This window comes from Leucoraja erinacea, chromosome 1 (assembly GCF_028641065.1).
Source record: "Leucoraja erinacea ecotype New England chromosome 1, Leri_hhj_1, whole genome shotgun sequence".
Classification (NCBI taxonomy): domain Eukaryota; kingdom Metazoa; phylum Chordata; class Chondrichthyes; order Rajiformes; family Rajidae; genus Leucoraja; species Leucoraja erinaceus.
Window position 1 is genome coordinate 72,276,894 of NC_073377.1, and position 22,012 is coordinate 72,298,905.

General features: G+C 43.7%; 1 protein-coding gene across 6 annotated transcripts in view; it reads left to right on the forward strand.

Moving 5' to 3' along the window:
- The window catches only part of apbb2b (amyloid beta (A4) precursor protein-binding, family B, member 2b), a 276,260-nt gene that overhangs the window by 71,532 nt on the left and 182,716 nt on the right, over window positions 1–22,012 (forward strand). For all 6 annotated transcript variants that reach the window (XM_055637131.1, XM_055637100.1, XM_055637109.1 and 3 more), the window contains exon 2: window positions 4,466–4,568. The gene's annotated coding sequence lies outside the window, so the exon portion shown is untranslated. The remainder of the gene's footprint in view (window positions 1–4,465; window positions 4,569–22,012) is intronic.

The following is a 22,012-nucleotide window of genomic DNA, read 5'->3' on the forward strand; positions in this document are numbered from 1 at the left end:
CAGGCTCGAAGGGCCGAATGACCTACTCCTGCACCTATTTTCTATGTTTCTATGTTTTGGGTGTGGATCCTTTTTCAAATATCAGAATCATCGGAGATTCAGCAAAAAAAAAACAGTGTCTCCAGAGTTTTCCAGAGATGCTGCCTGACCGACTGAGTTACTCCTGCAGTTTTTATTCTTTTATTTGTAAGGCGACGTATGCAGTTCCTTGTGTGTATGGGATGCAGTGCAATGTGGTTTGAGACCAGCTCCACCCCAGACTGCAAGAAATTGCAGAGAGTTATGGATGCAGCCCAATTTATCTCTTAAATAAGTGTCCCCTGGTCCATACCGAAAAGCAGCCAACATAATCAAGGGACCATTTACACACCTGTCATGTTCTCTTCTCCCATCTCCCATCTTGCACAAGATACAAAAGCTTGAAAACACATACCAGCAGATTGAAGAACACCTGTTTCCCTGATGTTATTAGACTTCTGAACGGTCCTCTCATCTGTGGGAGCAGTTCTGATCTCCAGCCTATCTCAATTACAGGCATTGTACATTTTAATTTTTTATCTGCACTTTCTCTGTGGCTGTAACAATGTAGTGTTGTAGCACTATTTTCTGACCTCTCGTTATTTTTCTCTTTGCACCAGTGAATGGTTTGATTGTACTCATGTACGATATCAACAACGTGAAAGTCAGATAGAGAAGTAATTTTGATGAATTTCCAGCTGGTGATTTATGCTCTAGATGAAATGTATTGCAAAAATAATGCCTTGTCACTCCCAATTTTTTTTGAATGCATGTAATTTTAATTGACTGAAGCTAGCAGCTTTTGCGAAATGATTTTGTGCAGTGATGTTTGCTGATAATTGGACCATTAGTAATTAAATAACTTGCCAACAGAGTGTCGAATGACATCCTCTTCAGTGATTAACTGCTCAGTGAAAATGCTAAGAATTGTTAATTGATGACATTTCCAAGAAGCCCTGTTAGGGATGACAAGTGAAATGTAAGCAGAGTGCCAGTGCAGTACTGAATTTAATGAGATATTTTTGCATGTTTCATACAATAGAATTAGAAGGAAAAGCTACCGTGTAATGATTAGAAAGTAGGAGGAGCACATGAAAGTAGAGAACTGTAATTAATTTGCAATGCAGTGTCTGGTGCTTTTACCGTGCTGGGTTACTTGGAGAATTAGAAGTCCTACAGTTGGTAATTTGATCTTAATGTAACTATTTTATTGACAGTTCCATTTCTCCAAATCTTTTTCTACTCATCTTTTAGCTGAATAATAGGCTGAATGTCTTCCTTCTGGGTTGTGCAATTTCACAATTTCATGAATATTATTAATGCATAAATGAATGATTTTGTTATCTAACAATTCAGTTCTTAGCTGTAGATTCTTAACTATTTTTGTTGATCTTTAAAATCATTGGACAATTGCAGTCTTTTTAAATTTGGGAAATTAAGATTTGAGTTAAATCCTTACAGCCGACTCAAAACATTTCTTCTTCACTTTTCTTCTTTGAACTGACATGGTCAACATCACATTTGGAAGAACAATCCAGCCATGTGGTTAATGTCCTTGGGAAGCCAAGTTGGGAAATAAGATCTGGCTCTTTTGCTCTTCCAGCTGATCTTCATGTGCAGGTTGACACAATATGCACCAAGTGGTGGGACTTGTGAGTGTAGCTGTACTTGGAGTTATCTGGTATCTTTCACTTGTGGAACAGCTGGTATTGTCATCCTTGGCACCTATAGATTCTGTTGAGGGCTCTCCTTGTGTTTGATGAAGGTTGTAGTAAGGGACCCTTTACTGTGGAATTCAGTGAGGATGTATTTGTTCTCTATATTGTTTTGTGCCTTTGATACTTGCATCAGGATTGTGGGGTTAGCCTCACAGTACATGTGTTGACTGTGTTGAAGTGCCTGATGTGTTTTTGATAGTTTTGACAGGGCCTTGTTCATCTCATAGAGGATGTTGGAATTGTAGTGAACGGCAAGTGGAGCATAGCAGTGAGGACGACCTTTACGCACTCAGTTGGAGTGGAGCTTAAGGGTCACAGTCACGGCCCATGATGGCATTTAATTGTATCTTTATGATCTTTTTGTAGTGGCTGCAGAAACATGAGGCAGTGCAGTATTTCAGAATACAGGTGCACAACCTTTTATCCGACAGCCTTGGTAACAGACACTTTTCGTAATTTGGAATTTGTCGGCCTTCGGAATGGAAGTTTTTTAGCGTAGATTTTAATGGCTGGCTCAGTGGTGGAGTGCTCGGCAAATATCCGCAAGGTCGCGAGTTTGCGCCTTGTTCCCGGCAGTTCCTCGGTCGCGAGTTTGAGTCTTCAATGTAGTTTTTTCTTGCAGAATAAATGTCTGTATGAAATGCAGCGTGTTGAATGAATTCCTGAATTTGTAAATGTGACCACAGCATTGAATCACCTCTCGCATTCATGTCACCCTAGCGGGCTACATGCCCTTAGGCGGCCTAAGGCGACATTTTCACACTCCTATATCCATGTGCAGCAGAGGCGACATGCGTTTGGCGCCAAACGTGAGCTTTGGTGTGCAGACGACATCCTGGAAAAAATGTCCGGTTTCTTCCAGGTAGGCGATATACCCTCCCGGGCAATATACCCTCCACTTCTCTTTTATGAAGGGGATTTAGTTCCCCTTTCTTCCAGGACCGACCGGAGGTTCCGCTGTCACCTCTGCGGGCCGCCCTTGGTGAACGTCCTGTCTCCCTGTCCCTGGGATAGCAGGGGGCGATCAAACAGCACAATACCCCCCTCCCCCTCCAACTCCAGAGGAATCCGCTCCCCGATGGGCCGCTACGGCGACAAGTGGCAGTTCGCCCACAGCCCGAGCTGCGCCACCCCAAGAACAAGACGTACCTTGCACACCATCAGCTTCTGCCCCATACGGGGAGCGTGTTCCTCTGGAGTTGGAGCGGGGCTGGGCTGGAGTTGCTGATCTGGGATCTCCGTGCTTGCAGTGGGCCTGGGGGTCGGTGTCCCGATGAGGGGGCACAGCTCGGGCTGTGGGTGAACTGCCAGTTGTCGCCGTAGCGGCCCATTCGAGAGCGGCTTCTGGTGGTCCTGATGTTTCCCGCTAGTTTGCAGTTTTCCTCTGGAGTTGGAACGGGGCTGGGCTGCTGCTGGCTGTGGGTCTCTGGGATCTCCGTGCTTGCAGTGGGCCTGGGGGTCGGTGTCCCGTTGGTCCTGACGTGTCCGGTGACTGGCATTGACCTGCTGGCATCGCCGACTTGAAGACAGTGCAAAGCCCCCACGCCGGTGCAATGGGCGGGGAGCTGGAGAGGGGAGGGAAGGGGTCACACACATGGCCGGAAAGCAGAGGGGTGTAGGTGGGGTGAAACTGAAGGGAGCGACAATCTGCTGCTGCCTGCCCGCTGAGTAAAAAAGTTCCCACACAAGACTCACGATACACTGTGTATCGTGAGTCTACCGTGGGAACTTTTTAACTCAGCGGGCAGACAGCAGCATATTGTCAATTATTAACCCTCCCACGCAATATATCCTCACCTTCTCTTTTATGAATGGAGATTTAGTTCCCCTTTCTTCGAGGACCGACCGGAGGTTCCGCTGTCACCTCTGCGGGCCGCCCTCGGTGAACGTTTTCAAGGACCTTTCTTCAAGGACTGAAAAAATGTCCGCTATTTGGAGGTTTTCGTTATTTGGATCTTCGGATAAAAGGCTGTGCAACTGTACTATGTATTTCAGAATACTTAGGAGACATTGTTTCATTGCAGTGTCTCCCGGTTGCCCTTTCCTTGAAGGTTGGCTAAGTTTCTTGACCAAATTTACTTTTGTTTTCACATTTTGGGCACTTTGTTTAGGACGAGGTCTGCATGTGAGGGACCATATCTAATATCTTTAATATGCAATGGTATTTCATATATTCTGAAAGACAATTAGTATGTCTACATTTAATTAACTGAATAGATTCTGGGATTTACATCACTGCTCTTTTGCCACTTGATATTGGCACAATATTTTTCTGTTTTTGTTTCAGGTTATCTACTATAATAAGCATGAAAAATGTACTTTTGTTTGCCCACAACAAAAAAGAAATGCATCGAATATAGCTCTTCTTGATCTGATACTTTTGTTATTGGTTGCTAGGGTATTATCATTTTATCTTGCTCATGGGTGTCTGCTTAAAATTACAAGTCTTGATGCCTTGATTCTACTGTTTAGGAGGCAAAGTTGAATTAGAAATTGAACTCGATGTGCAACCTATTGTTATCATGCTTATAGTTTGTGACGCTCATCATTTTCGCCCACCATCTGATGCATACAGTGCTTTGAGCATTAGGATTTGATGACTGCATCATTTAACATGTATAAGTGTGCATGACTTTATTCACCCTTTAGGGTACAAAGATTGTTAATATTTTAATGTAAGATGTTTAATGATTTTTGGTGATAAATCATAAATTATTTATGTTTTTCAGGCATGAAATTCCCTTGAGCGGTGCTTATCTGATGCTATAATGTGCTGAGCAGTCACTATGGGCAGACGATACCCAGGAGTTTATCATCGTCCAAATAGTGAATGTAGGTAACGGTACAAAAGTTAATTTCCTTTTAGTTGTATAAGAATTGCCACAACAAATATGGAGATAACTATTCTGACAAATCAACTATTGTTTCTTTGGAATTTTTGTCAATGGTATCCAGAGTTGGTTTCCATTGTAAATTATTTGTAGGTCAACTTGATCGTGCAATTGGAGGCAGATGGTAATAAAACCATTTTAATATACAGTACAAGAGAATATTGCAGAGAATTGCTCACTTTCAGAGACGATTTACGAGGATGTTGCCAAGACTTGAGGACCTGACCTGAAGGGAGAGATTGATCAACCTAAGACTTTATTTCTTGGAGCGCAGGAGGCTGAGCGGTGATCATATAGAGGAATTATAAAATTATGAGGGGGATTGATAGGGTGAATGCACAGATTATTTTTCCCAGAGTAGGGGAATCAAAAATCTGAGGACATCGGTTTACCGAGAAATGTGAAAGAAGTTTCACTCTGAGAGTGGTGGGTAATAGGGAATTCGTGGCCAGAGTAGATAGTTGAGGCAGGTACTAATACAGCATTTAAAAGACACTTGCACAGACGCATGACGAAAGTTTGGAGGGATATGGAGTATAGAAGCTGGGATGTAATGTTAAAATTGTACAAGGCATTGGTGAGACCAAATCTGGAGTATGGTGTACAATTTTGGTCGCCCAATTATAGGAAGGATGTCAACAAAATAGAGAGAGTACAGAGGAGATTTACTAGAATGTTGCCTGGGTTTCAACAACTAGGTTACAGAGATAGGTTGAATAAGTTAGGTCTTTATTCTCTGGAGCGCAGAAGGTTTAGGGGGGACCTGATAGAGGTCTTTAAAATGATGAGAGGGATAGACAGAGTTGATGTGGACAAGCTTTTCCCTTTGAGAATAGGGAAGATTCAAACAAGAGGACATGACTTCAGAATGAAAGGACAGAAGTTTAGGGGTAATATGAGGGGGAACTTCTTTACGCAGAGAGTGGTGGCAGTGTGGAATGACCTCCCAGTGGAAGTGGTGGAGGCAGGTTCATTAGTATCATTTAAAAATAAATTGGATAGGCATATGGGTGAGAAGGGAATGGAGGGTTATGGTACGAGTGCAGGCAGGTGGGACTAAGGGGAAAAAATTTGTTCGGCACGGACTTGTAGGGCCGAGATGGCCTGTTTCCGTGCTGTAATTGTTATATGGTTATATGGACTAAATCCAGGCAAATATGACCAGCTCAGATGAGGCATTTGGTCTGCATGGAGACGGTCCGAAGGGCCTGTTACTGTGCAGCATGACTGACTCTCTAGGGCACTTGGGAATATAAATAATATGCTAGAATTAGACCTATTTTGTTTCTTGGAATATTTTATGGCCTGAATTTAATTAAAATTGCTGCATCTGTTTTATATTTATTTCCTATGTGGAATATCACATGAAAATGTAATTCAGATATTGTTTCAAAATATTCGCTTAGTTTACTCATCTATGGCATGGCAGAGCTAACATTTGTTGTCCATTCTTAACTGATCTTCGGAAGGTGGTGCATCTTGAACCATTTTCTTCCTTCTGGTATAGATATTCACACTACTCTTCTGTTGCACTGTCGTGAAGGAAGTTGCAAGATATAGACACAGCATCAATGAATTGACTGCAATATATCTTCAAGTTGGGATCCTATGTGACTTGGAGGTGGTATTTTAATGCGCCTGTTGCGCTTTTCCACCTTGGCAGTAATAGATTTGGGATGTGCTGTTGGAGTGGTGTTGGCAAGTTACTGATGTGCATTTTGTAAATTATGCATACCCGTGGCCACTTCAGAAATGAAAGGGAATGACAGTTAATGTGCCTGATGGACAGCCAATCACTCCAACGTTGGCCATTTGCTTCTTCCCACTTTTACTCTGTTACACCTTTGCTGAGTGCATTGAGCTCCATATTTCTATTTGTAGGTATTTCTGCTTTGTATAAATGGAATCTCTAATCAAATTTATGTCCTCTGACCTGAGTGTCAGATGTTCCTATGATTCCTTATGTGGAGCTTCTAATTATATTATGGCTGCTATGTAAATACAAGTCACATTAAACTTGACTTAAATGCATCTTAAAATATATGGCACTGCAATAACTAAAAAGTCATATTTCTCAATTGATCTGATAGGATGAAATGTTCAGTCTTGACAGTTGAATTAATCCCAAACTTGCTTCACCACAAATGATCAGCTTCATTCAGACTGGATATACACACTAATGTGCATATTGCCTCTGTAATTAGATTGAGTTTGGATGGACTATAATGCCTTTGGTCTTCAACTTTCATGTTACTTTAACTTGTTGATGAGGTTGATGATGATACTGCTGGATTATTATACCACAAAGCAATGGCATCACTAATTTCGATGAGTACGGAAATAGATTAACCTAATTAACTTTGATTATTGGTATCAATAAGTTAACATAATTAAACTTAAATTTAAATCCCTGATCCAGAAAGTGACAGTCATGTTAAAAATGCTAATTTGAAATCCTAAACATCGCCTTCAAATTTTATCTATGCTGAACACTTCCATTGTCTTCAGCCATGACTCTTCTGGATATTAAAGCATTGTGAAGCAGTTGGTGCACAGCGATTTCTTCTACAGCTGTTGTTTTTGCCCAGGCTTCTTGGTCATATTTAATTTTGCGCTGCTACCTACACATAGTGTTGCTTCCGGGAGCTTGAATTGTCAGGAACAGGGAATATAATTGCATGGAAACATGGAAACATTTCCATTTTCAGTTTCTATTCTTATCAGGGTGTAAGTGAATAAATGTATTGATTTTAAACTCCCATTTTGAAGATGTGCGAGTTGAATGTTTCTGCACCTTTTTATCAGTTGAATACTTCTGTGGAAGCTGCAGTGTGACAAAGGGTAAGTGTGACTTGGCAGATGCAGTTTAATGTGGATAAATGTGAGGTTATCCATTTTGGTGGCAAAAACGGGAAAGCAGATTATTATCTAAATGGTGGCCGATTGGGAAAGGGGGAGATGCAGCGAGACCTGGGTGTCATGGTACACCGGTCATTGAAGGTAGGCATGCAGGTGCAGCAGGCAGTAAAGAAAGCGAATGGCATGTTGGCTTTCATAGCAAGAGGATTTGAGTATAGGAGCAGGGAGGTTCTACTGCAGTTGTATAGGGTCTTGGTGAGACCACACCTGGAGTATTGCGTGCAGTTTTGGTCTCCAAATCTGAGGAAGGACATTATTGCCATAGAGGGAGTGCAGAGAAGGTTCACCAGACTGATTCCTGGGATGTCAGGACTGTCTTATGAAGAAAGACTGGATAGACTTGATTTATACTCTCTAGAATTTAGGAGATTGAGAGGGGATCTTATAGAAACTTACAAAATTCTTAAGGGGTTGGACAGGCTAGATGCAGGAAGATTGTTCCCGATGTTGGGGAAGTCCAGGACAAGGGGTCATAGCTTAAGGATAAGGGGGAAATCCTTTAAAACCGAGATGAGGAGAACTTTTTTTCACACAGAGAGTGGTGAATCTCCGGAACTCTCTGCCACAGAGGGTAGTTGAGGCCAGTTCATTGGCTATATTTAATAGGGAGTTAGATGTGGCCCTTGTGGCCAAGGGGATCAGAGGGTATGGAGAGAAGGCAGGTACGGGATACTGAGTTGGATGATCAGCCATGATCATATTAAATGGCGGTGCAGGCTCGAAGGGCCGAATGGCCTACTCCTGCACCTAATTTCTATGTTTCTATGTAAGATACCTGCACAGCACAAGGTGGAAAATGAAAGCAAGTTGTCAGAGTCCAGTTGATCGGCAACAACACTTCCAATGCCGCTGTTAGAGCGTGAAAGGAAAGTATTTTTGAATCATACCCAATATCCAGGAGCCTGTTGGTTAACTCACCATATGGGGCAAATGTTTACTGAAATGGCCAGTGGTCCAGACTGTCTATATGGATGATGAAGGTAAACGTGAGGACAACTACCAAGATTAAATTGAGTCAATAGACAAGCAAGTGACGAGTTTTGGAGGAAAAGAGCTTGGATGCTCTGTATTCTTTTGTTATTACTGAATAAAGTTTCAGAATGCTGAAGATGCCAATAGTCATACAATCTTTGGCAGTGCATTAGTTGATAAAGCAGATGCTCCATTAGTTGGGCTGGAATGAGGCAGAATATTTGAGAGGAAAATGGGGCTGTGACAATACTTTCTCTGTGTTGACCGCATGCCTCCTTGATGCAGATAGCACAAGGCTGTAGCCACATCATAGCAAAATTTGTTGCAGGCGAGGTTATTGGCACAATAGCATGTGTGTTGAATTCTTCATAGATTCGTAGCCCCACTCAGGCTAGCCACTTTTGATACGTTTTTATCCTTTCAATGTAGGATATGAGGTGGGAAGTGTGGAAAACCAGCTCAGTTTTATTTCCATTAGAGTAACAGGGTTTAGAAAAATAGCCTGAAAGACAATAGACAATCGGTACAGGAGTAGGCCATTCGGCCCTTCGAGCCAGCACCGCCATTCAATGTCATCCTGGCTGATCATCCCCAATCAGTACCCCATTCCTGCCTTCTCCCCATATCCCCTGACTCCGCTATCTTTAAGAGCCCTATCTAGCTCTCTCTTGAAAGTATCCAAAGAACCAGCCTGCACCGCCCTCTGAGGCAGAGAATTCCACAGACTCACAACACTCTGTGTGAAAAAGTGTTTCCTCATCTCCGTTCTAAATGGCTTACCCCTTATTCTTAAACAGTGGCCCCTGGTTCTGGACTCTCCCTCAACATCGGCAACATGTTTCCTGCCTCTAGCGATAATAATCTTATGTTTCAATAAGATCTCTTCTCATCCTTCAAAGTTCAAGTTCATGTTCAAGTGAGTTTATTGTCATGTGTCCCTGTATAGGACAATTAAATTCTTGCTTTGCTTAAGCACACAGAAAATAGTAGGCATTTACCACAAAACAGATAAATGTGTCCATATACCATGATATAAATATTTATACACATGAATAAATAAACTGATAAAGTGCAAATAGCAGAAAGTGGTTATTAATAACCAGAGTTTTGTCTGAGCCGGGTTTAATAGCCTGATGGCTTTGGGGAAGTAGATATTCCTGAACCTGGTTGTTGCAGTCTTCAGGCTCCTGTACCTTCTACCTGAAGGTAGCAGGTAGATGAGCGTGTGGCCAGGATGGTGTGGGTCTTTGATGATACTGCCAGCTTTTTTGAGGCAGCGACTGTGATAAATCATCTGTCTCATCCTCCAGTTTGGAGCAGAAGTCCCTTTTGGCCTTTTTGATGGCCTTACCAAGGTCGTATCTGGACTTCATGTAGGCCACTGTATCATCGGACATGAATGGCCTGTGTCTAGATTTTATAAGAGTGCGGATCTCAAAGTTCATCCAAGGTTTCTGATTGGGAAACACTCGGAAGATTTTTGTAAGGATGCAGTCCTCCACACATTTCTTTATGAAGTTTGTAACGACTTCAGAATCCAGAGTATACAAGCCCAACCGCTCCATTCTCTCAGCATATGACAGTCCCGCCATCCCGGGAATTAACCTTGTAAACCTACGCTGCACTCCCTCAATAGCAATAATATCTTTCCTCAAATTATGGGACCAAAACTACACACAACACTCCAGGTGTGGTCTCATTAGGGGCCTATACATCTACAGAAGGACCTCTTTGCTCCTATACTCAACTCCTCTTGTTATGAAGGCCAACATGCCATTCAGTTTCCTCACTGCCTGCTGTACCTGCATGCTTACTTTGATTAAGAAGGAACTGCAGACGCTGGAGAATCGAAGGTACACAAAAAAGCTGGAGAAACTCAGCGGGTGCAGCAGCATCTATGGAGCGAAGGAAATAGGCAACGTTTCGGGCCGAAATCCTTCTTCAGACTGATCGGGGGCGGGGGTGGGCGGGGACAAGAAAGGAAAAAGGAGGAGGAGCACGAAGGCTGGGGGATGGGAGGAGACAGCAGGGGGACTGAGGAAGGGGAGGAGACAGCAAGGACTAACAAAATTGGGAGAATTTGATGTTCATGCCCCCAGGATGCAGACTCCCCAAACGGAATACGAGGTGCTGTTCCTCCAATTTCCGGTGCTGCTCGCTGTGGCCATGGAGGAGACCCAGGACAGAGAGGTCGGAGATGGAGTGGGAGGGGGAGTTGAAGTGCTGAGCCACCGGGAGGTCAGCTTGGTTATTGCGGACCGAGCGGAGGTGTTCGGCGAAACGATCGCCCAACCTCCGCTTGGTCTCACCGATATAGATCTGCTGACATCTAGAGCAGCGGACGCAATAGATGAGGTTGGAAGAGGTGCAGGTAAACCTCTGTCGCACCTGGAACGATTGCTTGGGTCCTTGAACGGAGTCGAGGGGGGAGGTAAAGGGACAAGTGTTGCATCTCTTGCGGTTGCAAGGGAAAGTGCCCGGGGAGGGGGTGGTACGAGAGGGAAGGGAAGAATTGACAAGGGAGTTATGGAGGGAGCGGTCTTTGCGGAAGGCAGATATGGGGGGAGATGGGAAGATGTGGCGAGTGGTGGGGTCACGTTGGAGGTGGCGAAACTGACGGAGGATTACTTTTAGTATGTGACGGCTGGTGGGGTGAAAGGTGAGGACTAGGGGGACTCGGCCCTTGTTGCGAGTGGGGGGATGGGGAGAGAGAGCAGTGTTGCGGGGTATGGAAGAGACCCTGGTGCGAGCCTCATTTATGGTGGAGGAGGGGAACCCCCGTTCCCTGAATAATGAGGACATTTCAGATGTCCTGGTGTGGAACGCCTCATCCGTGGAGCAGATGCGGCGTAGACGGAGGAATTGGGAGTAGGGGATGTAGTCCTTACAGGAAGCAGGGTGGGAAGAAGTGTAGTCCAGATAGCCATGGGAGTCAGTGGGTTTATAGTGTATGTCGGTCAGAAGTCTATCACCTGCAATGGAGATAGTGAGGTCAAGGAATGGTAGGGAAGTGTCGGAAATGGTCCAGGTATATTTGAGTGCCGGATGGAAGTTAGTGGTGAAGTGGATGAAGTCAGTCAGTTGTGTGCGGGTGCAGGAGGTGGCACCAAAGCAGTCGTCGATGTAGCGGAGGTAGAGGTCGGGGATGGGGCCCTGGTATGTATTGAACAAGGATTGCTCGACGTAACCAACAAATAGGCAGGCATAGCTGGGGCCCATGCGTGTGCCCATAGCTACGCCTTGTATTTGGAGGAAATGGGAGGAGTCGAACGCGAAGTTATTGAGGGTAAAGACCAGCTCCGCTAGGCGGAGGAGAGTGTCAGTGGCTGGGTATAGGTTGCTTCTCTGGTCGAGGAAGAACCGGAGGGCTTTGAGACCATCGTGGTGGGGGATGGAGGTGTAGAGTGACTGGACGTCCATGGTGAAGATGAGGGGGTGAGGGCCTAGAGAATGGAATGCGCGGAGACGACGGAGAGTGTCTGAGGTGTCTTGAACATAGGTAGGGAGGGATTTAACCAAGGGTGATAGGATGGAGTCAAGGTATTTGGAAATGAGTTCGGTGGGGCACGAACAGGCAGAGACAATGGGTCTTCCGGGACAGTCAGGTTTGTGGATTTTAGGGAGAAGGTAAAATCGGGCTGTGCGGGGCTGGGGAACGATGAGGTTGGAGGCTCGGTCGGGTAGGGCATTGGAGTGGATGAAGTCGGTGATGGTGCTGGAGATGGTGGCCTGGTGCTCGTCAGTGGGGTCATGGTCCAGGGGTAAGTAGGAGGAGGTGTCCGATAGTTGGCGCGTGGCCTCAGCTTTGTAGAGATCGGCGCGCCAGACTACCACGGCACCTCCCTTGTCGGCGGGTTTGATAACCAAATCTGGGTTGTTGCGGAGTGAGTCGATGGCAGAACGTTCATGTGGTGAGAGATTGGAGTGAGACAGGGGAGTGGAGAAATTGAGGCGGTTGATGTCGCGACGGCAGTTATTGATGAAAAGTTCTAAAGCCGGAAATTGGCCACGAGGGGGGTTCCACGAGGAGGGGGTGCGTTGGAGACGGGAAAAGGGGTCACCACTCGCCACATCTTCCCATCTCCCCCCATATCTGCCTTCCGCAAAGACCGCTCCCTCCATAACTCCCTTGTCAATTCTTCCCTTCCCTCTCGTACCACCCCCTCCCCGGGCACTTTCCCTTGCAACCGCAAGAGATGCAACACTTGTCCCTTTACCTCCCCCCTCGACTCTGTTCAAGGACCCAAGCAATCGTTCCAGGTGCGACAGAGGTTTACCTGCATCTTTTCCAACCTCATCTATTGCGTCCGCTGCTCTAGATGTCAGCAGATCTATATCGGTGAGACCAAGCGGAGGTTGGGCGATCGTTTCGCCGAACACCTCTGCTCGGTCCACAATAACCAAGCTGACCTCCCGGTGGCTCAGCACTTCAACTCCCCCTCCTACTCCGTCTCCGACCTCTCTGTCCTGGGTCTCCTCCATGGCCACAGCGAGCAGCACCGGAAATTGGAGGAACAGCACCTCATATTCCGTTTGGGGAGTCTGCATCCTGGGGGCATGAACATCGAATTCTCCCAATTTTGTTAGTCCTTGCTGTCTCCTCCCCTTCCTCAGTCCCCCTGCTGTCTCCTCCCATCCCCCAGCCTTCGGGCTCCTCCTCCTTTTTCCTTTCTTGTCCCCGCCCACTCCCGCCCCCGATCAGTCTGAAGAAGGGTTTCGGCCCAAAACGTTGCCTATTTCCTTCGCTCCATAGATGCTGCTGCACCCGCTGAGTTTCTCCAGCTTTTTTGTGTACCTGCTTACTTTGATTGACTGATGAACAAGGACCCCAGATCCTGTTGTACTTCCCCTTTTCCCAACTTGACCCCATTTAGATAATAATTTGCCTTCCTGTTTTTGCTACCAAAGTGGATAACCTCACATTTATCCACAATAAACTGCATCGGCCATGCATCTGCCCACTCACCCAAACTGTCCAAGTCACCCTGCATTCTCATAGCATCCTCCTCACAGTTCACACTGCCACCCGGAGTGTCATCTGCAATGTTGCCTAATGTTACACCTTTGAATCTCCCCTGTTTTTCATTTTAAATCTTGTTTGTTGTATATTGTATGCAATGAGTACTGCAGCTTTCAGTTTCCTGTAGCACCGAGCCAATAAATTGCATCTATCGGTCATGCCCCACTAGTCACTGCCTGCCATCCTCCTCACGTTCACACTGCTAAGGGAGCAATGTTAATGTTACTTTGAATCCCTCATCTAACTCTTTGTTTCCTGTTTTGCCAACCAGCCTTTCTAGTCACTGCCATGTCAGCACTCTTTGTTTCCCCCAATCTATTCATGTGCACCCCCTAATGTGCCCCATTAACTAATCTCCTATGTGGGACCTTATCAAATGCTTTCTGAAAGTCCAGGTACACTACATCCACTGACTCTCCCTTGTCCATTTTCCTTGTTACATCCTCAAAGAAGTCCAATACAATAGTCAAGCATGATTTCCCCTTTGTAAATCCATGCTGCCTCGGACCGATCCTGTTACTGCTATCCAAATGTGCCGCTAATTCATCTTTTATGATTGACTCCAGCATCTTCCCCACCACCCATGTAAGGCTAATTGCTCTATAATTCCCTGTTTTCTCTCTCCCGCCTTTCTTAAAAAGTGGTAACATTAGCTACCCTCTAATCCACAGGAACTGATCCCGAATCTATAGAACATTGGAAAATTATCACCAATGCGTCCACAATTTCTAGAGCCACTTCCTTAAGTACCCTGGGATGCAGACCATCAGGCCCTGGGGATTTATCAGCCTTCAGGCCCTTCAGTCTACCCAACACCATTTCCTGCCTAATGTGGATTTCCTTCAGTTTCTCCGTCACCCCAGATCCTCTGGCCACTTGTACATCAGGGAGATTGTTTGTGTCCTCCTTAGTGAAGATGGATCCAAAGTACCTGTTCAACTCTGCCATTTCCTTGTTCCCCATAATAAATTCACCTTTTTCATTCTTCAAGGATCCAACTTTGGTCTTAGCTAATTTTTTCCTCTTCACATACCCAAAGAAACTTTTATTATCCCTTTATATTCTTGGCTAGCTCACCTTCGTACCTCATCTTTTCCCCCTGTATTGCCTTTTTAGTTATCTTCTGTTGCTCTTTAAACATTACTCAATCCTCTTGCTTCCCGCTCATCTTTGCTACGTTGTACTTCTTTTTTTTATATACTGTCCCTGACGTCCCTGGTGAGCCACTGTCGCCCCTTACTCCCCTTGGAATCTTCCTTCCTCTTTGGAATGAACTGATCCTGCACCTTCTGTATTAGTCACACTACTCAACAATGTACCTCGGTGACTGCCAATCACCCCCCACCCCCCCCCCGGACACTCCTCCCACAGGAAAAACACTATGACTCTATGCATGTAAATAGATTTATTTATTGAAATCATATTCTATGTCGCTCTCCCAGGGAGATGCTAACTGCATTTTGTTGTCTCTGTACTGTACACTGACAATTAAAGTTGAATCTGAATCTGATCTGAATTCCCAGAAATACCTGCCATTTTTGTTCCACTGTCATCCCTGCTAGGGCATCTTTCCAGTCAACTTTGGCCAGCTCCTCCCTCATGGCTCCATACTCCCCTTTATTTAATGGTAACACCGACACCTCCGATTTACCCTTCTCCCTCTCCAATTGTACATTAAACCGGACCATGTTATGGTCACCACCTCCTTAACCTCAAGTTCCTTTATCAAATCCAGTTCATTACATAACAATAAATCCAGAATTGCCTTCTCCCTGGTAGGCTCCAATACAAGCTGGTCTAAGAATCCATCACGGAGGCACTTGCTTAGTGTATTAACCTCCTGCGTCATGGGGCAGGGTTCACAAAGAATCACACAGTTCTGTACTGAAAGATAAATCGCAGAAGGACTTGTCATATTCCTGTGTCTATGGTTATAAAAATAATAAAATGCACATTATTTGTATCTTTCTACTCTGGTCTATTGAATGTTAATTTGCTAAATAACAGAGCAGTTAGAAAACAGAATATCCAGCTTTAATTGACGTTTATACAAGTTCCAATTGTGCTTTCATGATGCTACATGCACTGCTGTAAAGTTTCATCCTGGTTGTTTCCTTGAACACTTCTCTCTCTGCTTCCAAGAGGCATATCTCTCTGAGTAGTTGTGTTTTAATATTGTGGTTGAAACACAGGGAGGTATTGAGCAGTTGACTATAAACTTAGAATTTACTTTAAAAAAAATCTGGCTCTGCCATGGAATCGTCTCGGCTTTTAATGCAACACTGTTAAGCAAAATATAGTCATTAATAAAAACCTCTTCAATGCAGTGTTTGTTAAAAGTATGATATTTTTAGTCTTGTTTGGGCACTGGCAATTTTAGAGATTCTGCTGTAATAGGTTAAGTACCCTTTTGGAAAGACTTGTTACTGTTTTAGTGGTGAGTTTGAATCATTTAATAGAGTGCAATGAGATACAAGGGAGGTTATGTACTCTGCATTAAATGTAATTATTTTACATAGCTCTATTTGATTTGGCAGCATTAACGTATAAAATTGGAAGTAAAGAATAAGTCTTTTATTTGGATCAGACCACCAGCTGTCTAAAAGAAGCATGGTGGTCTGATGGTTCTGCCTCAGCACAATATCAGGTTGTGCTTCTCAGGAGATGAAGGGCAATCCACCATGATAAATAAGTGCCTTTTAAATTTGCATTCTTTACATGTGTGCTGCGTAAAGCAGAAAAAAAAGTGAATATTTTGTAAATGAAGCAAAGTGTAACTGAAAACTTTGAACTATTCCTTCATCACTCTTTTAAAAACATCGAGTCTCAAAGTCTGCCACCCTTATGGGGCTGCACTTATTTGTTCAGCACCTGGAGGAATGCCCTTTTCATATCTGCCCATGCAGAGATATGAATTATGAGGCAAAGCTGTGAACATGTGAAAAAGCAGCTGCCATTTTGAAGTTATCTCAACTCTACCCAAAGCGTTCAGGATTGCCGGAGCGTTGTGCAGGTGCCAGCTCGTTAATAGTATGGGGTAATGGCTAGAATTGCAACAATGCAATTTGGGATATTTGGGATTTAGAGGATGTTGTACACAAATTGCTAAGTTAAACTGCAGTTCGCGGTCTCTCAGTGCACATCAACGCCATCTTAATCGGAAGGTATTTTTCTATGGTGTTTAGATTCTGTCTCCTAGGTATAATGGTTGAAGGCACACAAATGACATCTGAACCACTTCTACCGTCGCCTCCGCCTCCCATTGTTCTTCCATGGAAGGAATCCTCGCCCCCTATTGATGATCCCTTTTCCCGTCTCCAACGAACCCCCTCCTCGTGGACCCCCCACCATAGCCTTCCAGCTTTAGAACTTTTTATCCAATCCCTGCCGTGTGTTCACCATCCCCCCCTGAACTCGCCCTCTCCGACACCGAACGGTCGGTCCTCAGCAGAGGTCTTACCTTTGCCCCCCCCCCCTCCGTCCCCACCTCAATGACTTCCGCGCCCACCACGACTTGGAGCTCTTCTACCGTCACCTTCGCCTCACTGCGCCTCATGGGAAGGAGTCCTCGCCCCCTATTAATGATCCCTTCCCCCCCCCCCCCCCCCCCACCTTCCATCAGTCTGAAGAAGGGTTTTGGCCCGAAACTTTGCCTATTTCCTTCGCTCCATAGATGCTGCTGCACCCGCTGAGTTTCTCCAGCATTTTTATCTACCTTTGATTTTCCAGCATCTGCAGTTCATTCTTAAACATCTGAACCATTGTTGCTTGGTGACTGAATTCAAGGATTAAAAGATTAAATACGAATTGCTGCATTTGTATAGAGATTTGGTGAACCCACACCTTAAAGGCGTAATAGTCCCAATAGAATGGTGTGGATATTAAAGCTATTGTGGACAGCAATATAAGCAGTTGAAAAATATGAGGAGGAAATGCACACAGTGTACATGAGCTGGACATTGTAAGTCCAGAGTATAGTAGTCATACAGGAACAGAACGTGGGCCAGGTTTAGACTGCTAGTTGAGCACAATATACCAACGCAGGTCAAGTCTGCAAAAGGAATGTCAGATGCATGTATACCCAGTTGTTGATAGCAAAGCAACACATTTCATTTTAATTTGACTTGGGATAAAATAATATCTTACAGAAGCATTGGTGTAATTGAAACCAATGAGTCATGTGCCTTTGGTGTACCACAAGTCTTCAAAGAAGTGGACAAGAAGAAGCTCAAAGTAATGAATCCAATGCATTGAGAGCTGGACTATGTGAATTTATTTATAGTAGAAGATAAATATATCACAATTAGCTCTACCTAGCTGATGGGCTTGAAATCTGAAAACCCCAAGGTAACAGTTGAATCGGTAGTAAGGAAGTCAAATGCAATGCCAGCATTTATTTTGTGAGGGCTAGAATACAAAAACTGATTTAATGCTGAGGCTTTCTAAATCACTGGTCAGACCCCATTTGGATTATTGTGAACAGCTTTGGGCCCCATATCTAAGGAAGGATGTGCTGGCGTTGGAGAGGGTCCAGAAGAGGTTTATGAGAATGATCCCAGGAATGATTAAGTTAACATACGATGAGCGTTTGAAGGCATCGGGCCTGCTCTCGCTGGGGTTTAGAAGGATGAGTGGAGACCTCATTGAACCTTACTGAATAATGAAAGGCCTGGATAGAGTGAATGATGAGAGGATGTTTCCACTAGTGGGAGATTCTAGGACAAGAGGCCATTGACTCGGAATAAAAGGATGTACCTTTAGAAAGGAGATGAAGAGGAATTTCTGTAGTGAGAGGGTGGTGAATCTGTGGAATTCATTACCACAGATGGCTGTGGAGGCCAAGTCGATGGATATTTTTAAGGCAGAGACTGACAGATTCTTGATTAGCAAGGGTGTCAGGGGTTATGGTGGGAAGGCAGGAGAAGAGGGTTGAGAAAACACTAGATCAGCCATGATTGAATGGTGCAGTAGATTTGATGGGCCGAATAATCTAATTCTGCTCCTAGAACTTTTGGATTTATGTAAAGGACATTAGAGTTCAGGGAAGATGATGGTAAAATTCTAGAATCAGGGACAGTTAAAAGGGAGGTGTTTGATGGCTTAGTGAGCTTAAAGATGGGCCTTCTGAGATCTTTCCCAGACTGTTAAGAAAGTCAAGGCTCTGACAGAGAATTTTAAATCTTTGGCCCAGGATCAGGTTTGAGCAGATTGTGAATCTAAAGTCAGTGATTGGGTATTTATTAAAAAACCTTCTGAGGGTTAGAATTAATCTACACTAAAGATTAGTGGTCAGCTTGTGACCAATTTGACTGCTTTTCTCAAAATAGCAGCAAAATTAGTTGGCGATGGGCATTGCAGTTAATGCAGTCTGCGGTTTTCAGTAATGTCCAATTCCAAAGGGCCATAGGATCCAGGGCACATTGACAAATTGGATCCAAAATTGGCTAGATTAAACGAGACAGGTGATGGTTGAGAGTTGTTTTTATGATTAGAAGCCTGTGGCCAGTGGTGTACCTGACCACAGAGGTCAGTGTGATGACCCTTGCCTTGTTATGTACATTAATAATTTTGTGAAAGTAGGAGGCATGATTACTGACTACGCAGATGGCGTGAAAGTTTGTGGCATTGTTGATACTGAAATGGGTCATCCTAAGTTGCAGAAAAATATTGATCAATTTGTAAGATGGTGCAAAGGCAGATGGAATTTTTTCCGACTCCTTAAAAATGATTTTAATACAAGTGGCTTGTTCTTTGAGAAGGAGTTTTGAAGAATGTGAGGAATTCTCACTGACATCCATAAAATGCATAGATGGCTTGACAAGATAGAAGCTGAGAGGTTGTTGAATTAAGATATTTATCATTTTGGATTCTAATAAGGTGAAACGCAATATCTCAGCAGATTGTGCAGAGTTTGAATTTTGCAGCCCAGAGAGCCGTGAATGCTTAATAACATTCTGAGGTGAATAGCTTTTGGAGAAATGAAGATTGTGGAAATGAGGTGGAAAAGTGGAATTAATTGTGAAGGGTGATCGTCCTGCATGATGGAACCAGCATGATGGATTATATAACCTAATTTTTTGCCTTTAATAGATTCATAAGAGTTATGTAGATCAGAAATGGGCCTATGAGCCCAATTCATCCATGCCAAACAAGATGCCTATCTACCCTAATCCCATTTGTTGTCATTTGCCCTTTATGTCTCTCATGTTTTCCTATACATGTGTCTGTTTAAATGTTTTTTTAATGTTTTAATTGTACCTGTCTCTACCTTCTCCCCTGGATGTTCATTCCATATACCCATTACCCTTTGTGGAAAAACATACCCCCAAATCGTTCACCTTTTTTCCACACTTCAACATATAACTCTAGTTTTAGTTACTATAACTTCATCCCCAGAGCTATAGCTGTTCTGAACCTGCTGAGTGCTTCCCACAACCCATGAACTGTCTCCCTCGGATGGTCACGTCGCACATCGACCCGGCACAGACACATTTGCACTTTAGACTGTTTTACTGTTCTTTTTTATAAATCATGTTTCTCGGGGTATCTAAATTTTATCTAAATTTTATTAGTTTAAGTTATGACATAGAATGGAAGCTGCATACCAAATCTCGTTGCACCTATGTGCAATGACAATAAAATATATTATTATTATTATAATTCTGGGTAATAAACAATGGGACTAACTATCCTAAGTATGTCCCTCATCATTTTATAAACTCCGAAGTTCACCTCCTAACTCCTGGAAAGACAGTAAGTTCCAGCCTATCCAATCTATCCTTTTCACTCACAGGCAGCATTCCAATGAATCTTTTCTAACCCTCTCTTAGCTTAATCATTTCCTTATGGCATGGCGAGCAGAGCTGCCCACAATACTCCAAGTGAGGCCTAATCAACGATTTGTAAAGCGGTAACATGATGTCCCACCTCCAAGACTCCCTGGGGCACAAGGTGCTGGAGTAACTCGGCAAGTCAGGCAGCAACTCTGTGTAACATGGATAGGTGACATTTTGGATTGAGATCCATCTTCAGACTGATGTGGGGGGGGGGGAAGGGGAGAAGAAAAGGGAACAGGCAGGACAAAGCATGGCAGGTAATAGGTCGAGACAGGTGAGGGGGATTTTTTTATCCAGGCCAGGTATAAGAAGAATGGTTTAAAAAAAATTCCAGCTTTCTTCTCTGTGAAGAAAATAAAGGCTGTGGTATCATGTTATATTCGAACCCTCACAACACTATGTCCCATGAGCTGTATTTTATAATGCTTAGAAACAGAATGAATATTTAATGCATTTTTAATCTGAAATTATATTTGGGTGAGCTATAGGAGATAAAGTCGCTGGGGAGATAAAATAAAACAGATCTGTCCTAGATCTAACTAATAGTATTTGTGAATAAATAAATTTAAATAAATCACAGGTAAAAGGTAATACATTTAATGCCTTGTATTTACTACTTTGCATCTGAGCTGTGGAGAAAAATCAATTGTAATCAAACTTTAAAAGAACAATAACATGCTTAATGATCTTATCAATGCTTTTCTAATTTCATGGTTTTATCACAATGACAACATTTGTGCTTCAGTCATTACTTATGAGTACTAAACTCTGAAGCAAAATCAGCAGCTTGCATGTGATATGGTTTAATCTTGAAATAAAAGGTATCTTTATGTGACTGCAGTTGGAAATAGATGGCAATAATTTGTACTTGTCCTGTCCTGCATGCTGATGACTTGGTGTTGGCTGTATGTGGTATAACAACATCTTAGTTATTCCTTTACCTAACATTTTGAGCTTTTCTTTTTAAAAAAAAAAGGATTAGAAACAACCCCAAATAAAAAAACACATGGCTGGAGAAACGCAGCGGGTCAGGTGATGGTTGGGACGGAATCATCTTTGGACAGAAGGAGTGGAGTGGCAATGTTTCGGGTCGGGAACCTTCAGATCCGAAACACTGCCTCTCTATTCCCTCCATAGATGCTGCCTGATCCATTTTGTCCCTCCAGCATTTTGTTTTTTTGCTCAAGCTTCCAGCATCTGCAGTCTCTTGTGTCTCCAGTCTAGAAATATTTTGCTGTATATTTCCAGTTCTGGAAAAATTGATTAACTTGGGGGCAAGTTTACCAATGATCTCCGGTGCCAATCGTGCCATTCCCCCCCCTTGTAAATTGCAAAACAAAGAAGATTGTTTTTGACTTAACTGCCTGCACTCCTCTGTCACGGCATGCAGAAGAAGAAATAAAATGCTGATGACTGTTTTAAATTTATTACTCTGACAGTCGTTGAGTGGCATGCTCCTACCATTTCCAATCAGCTTACAACCCAGCGGCATGAATATTGATTTCTCTAACTTCAAGTGACCCTTGCATCCCCTCTCTCTCCGTCCCTCCCCCACCCATTGTCCGTAACTAGTTTTCGCCCACAGCTAACAATGGCCTGTTTCCTTTATCATCATTTCTTTTTTGTATATCTTTCATT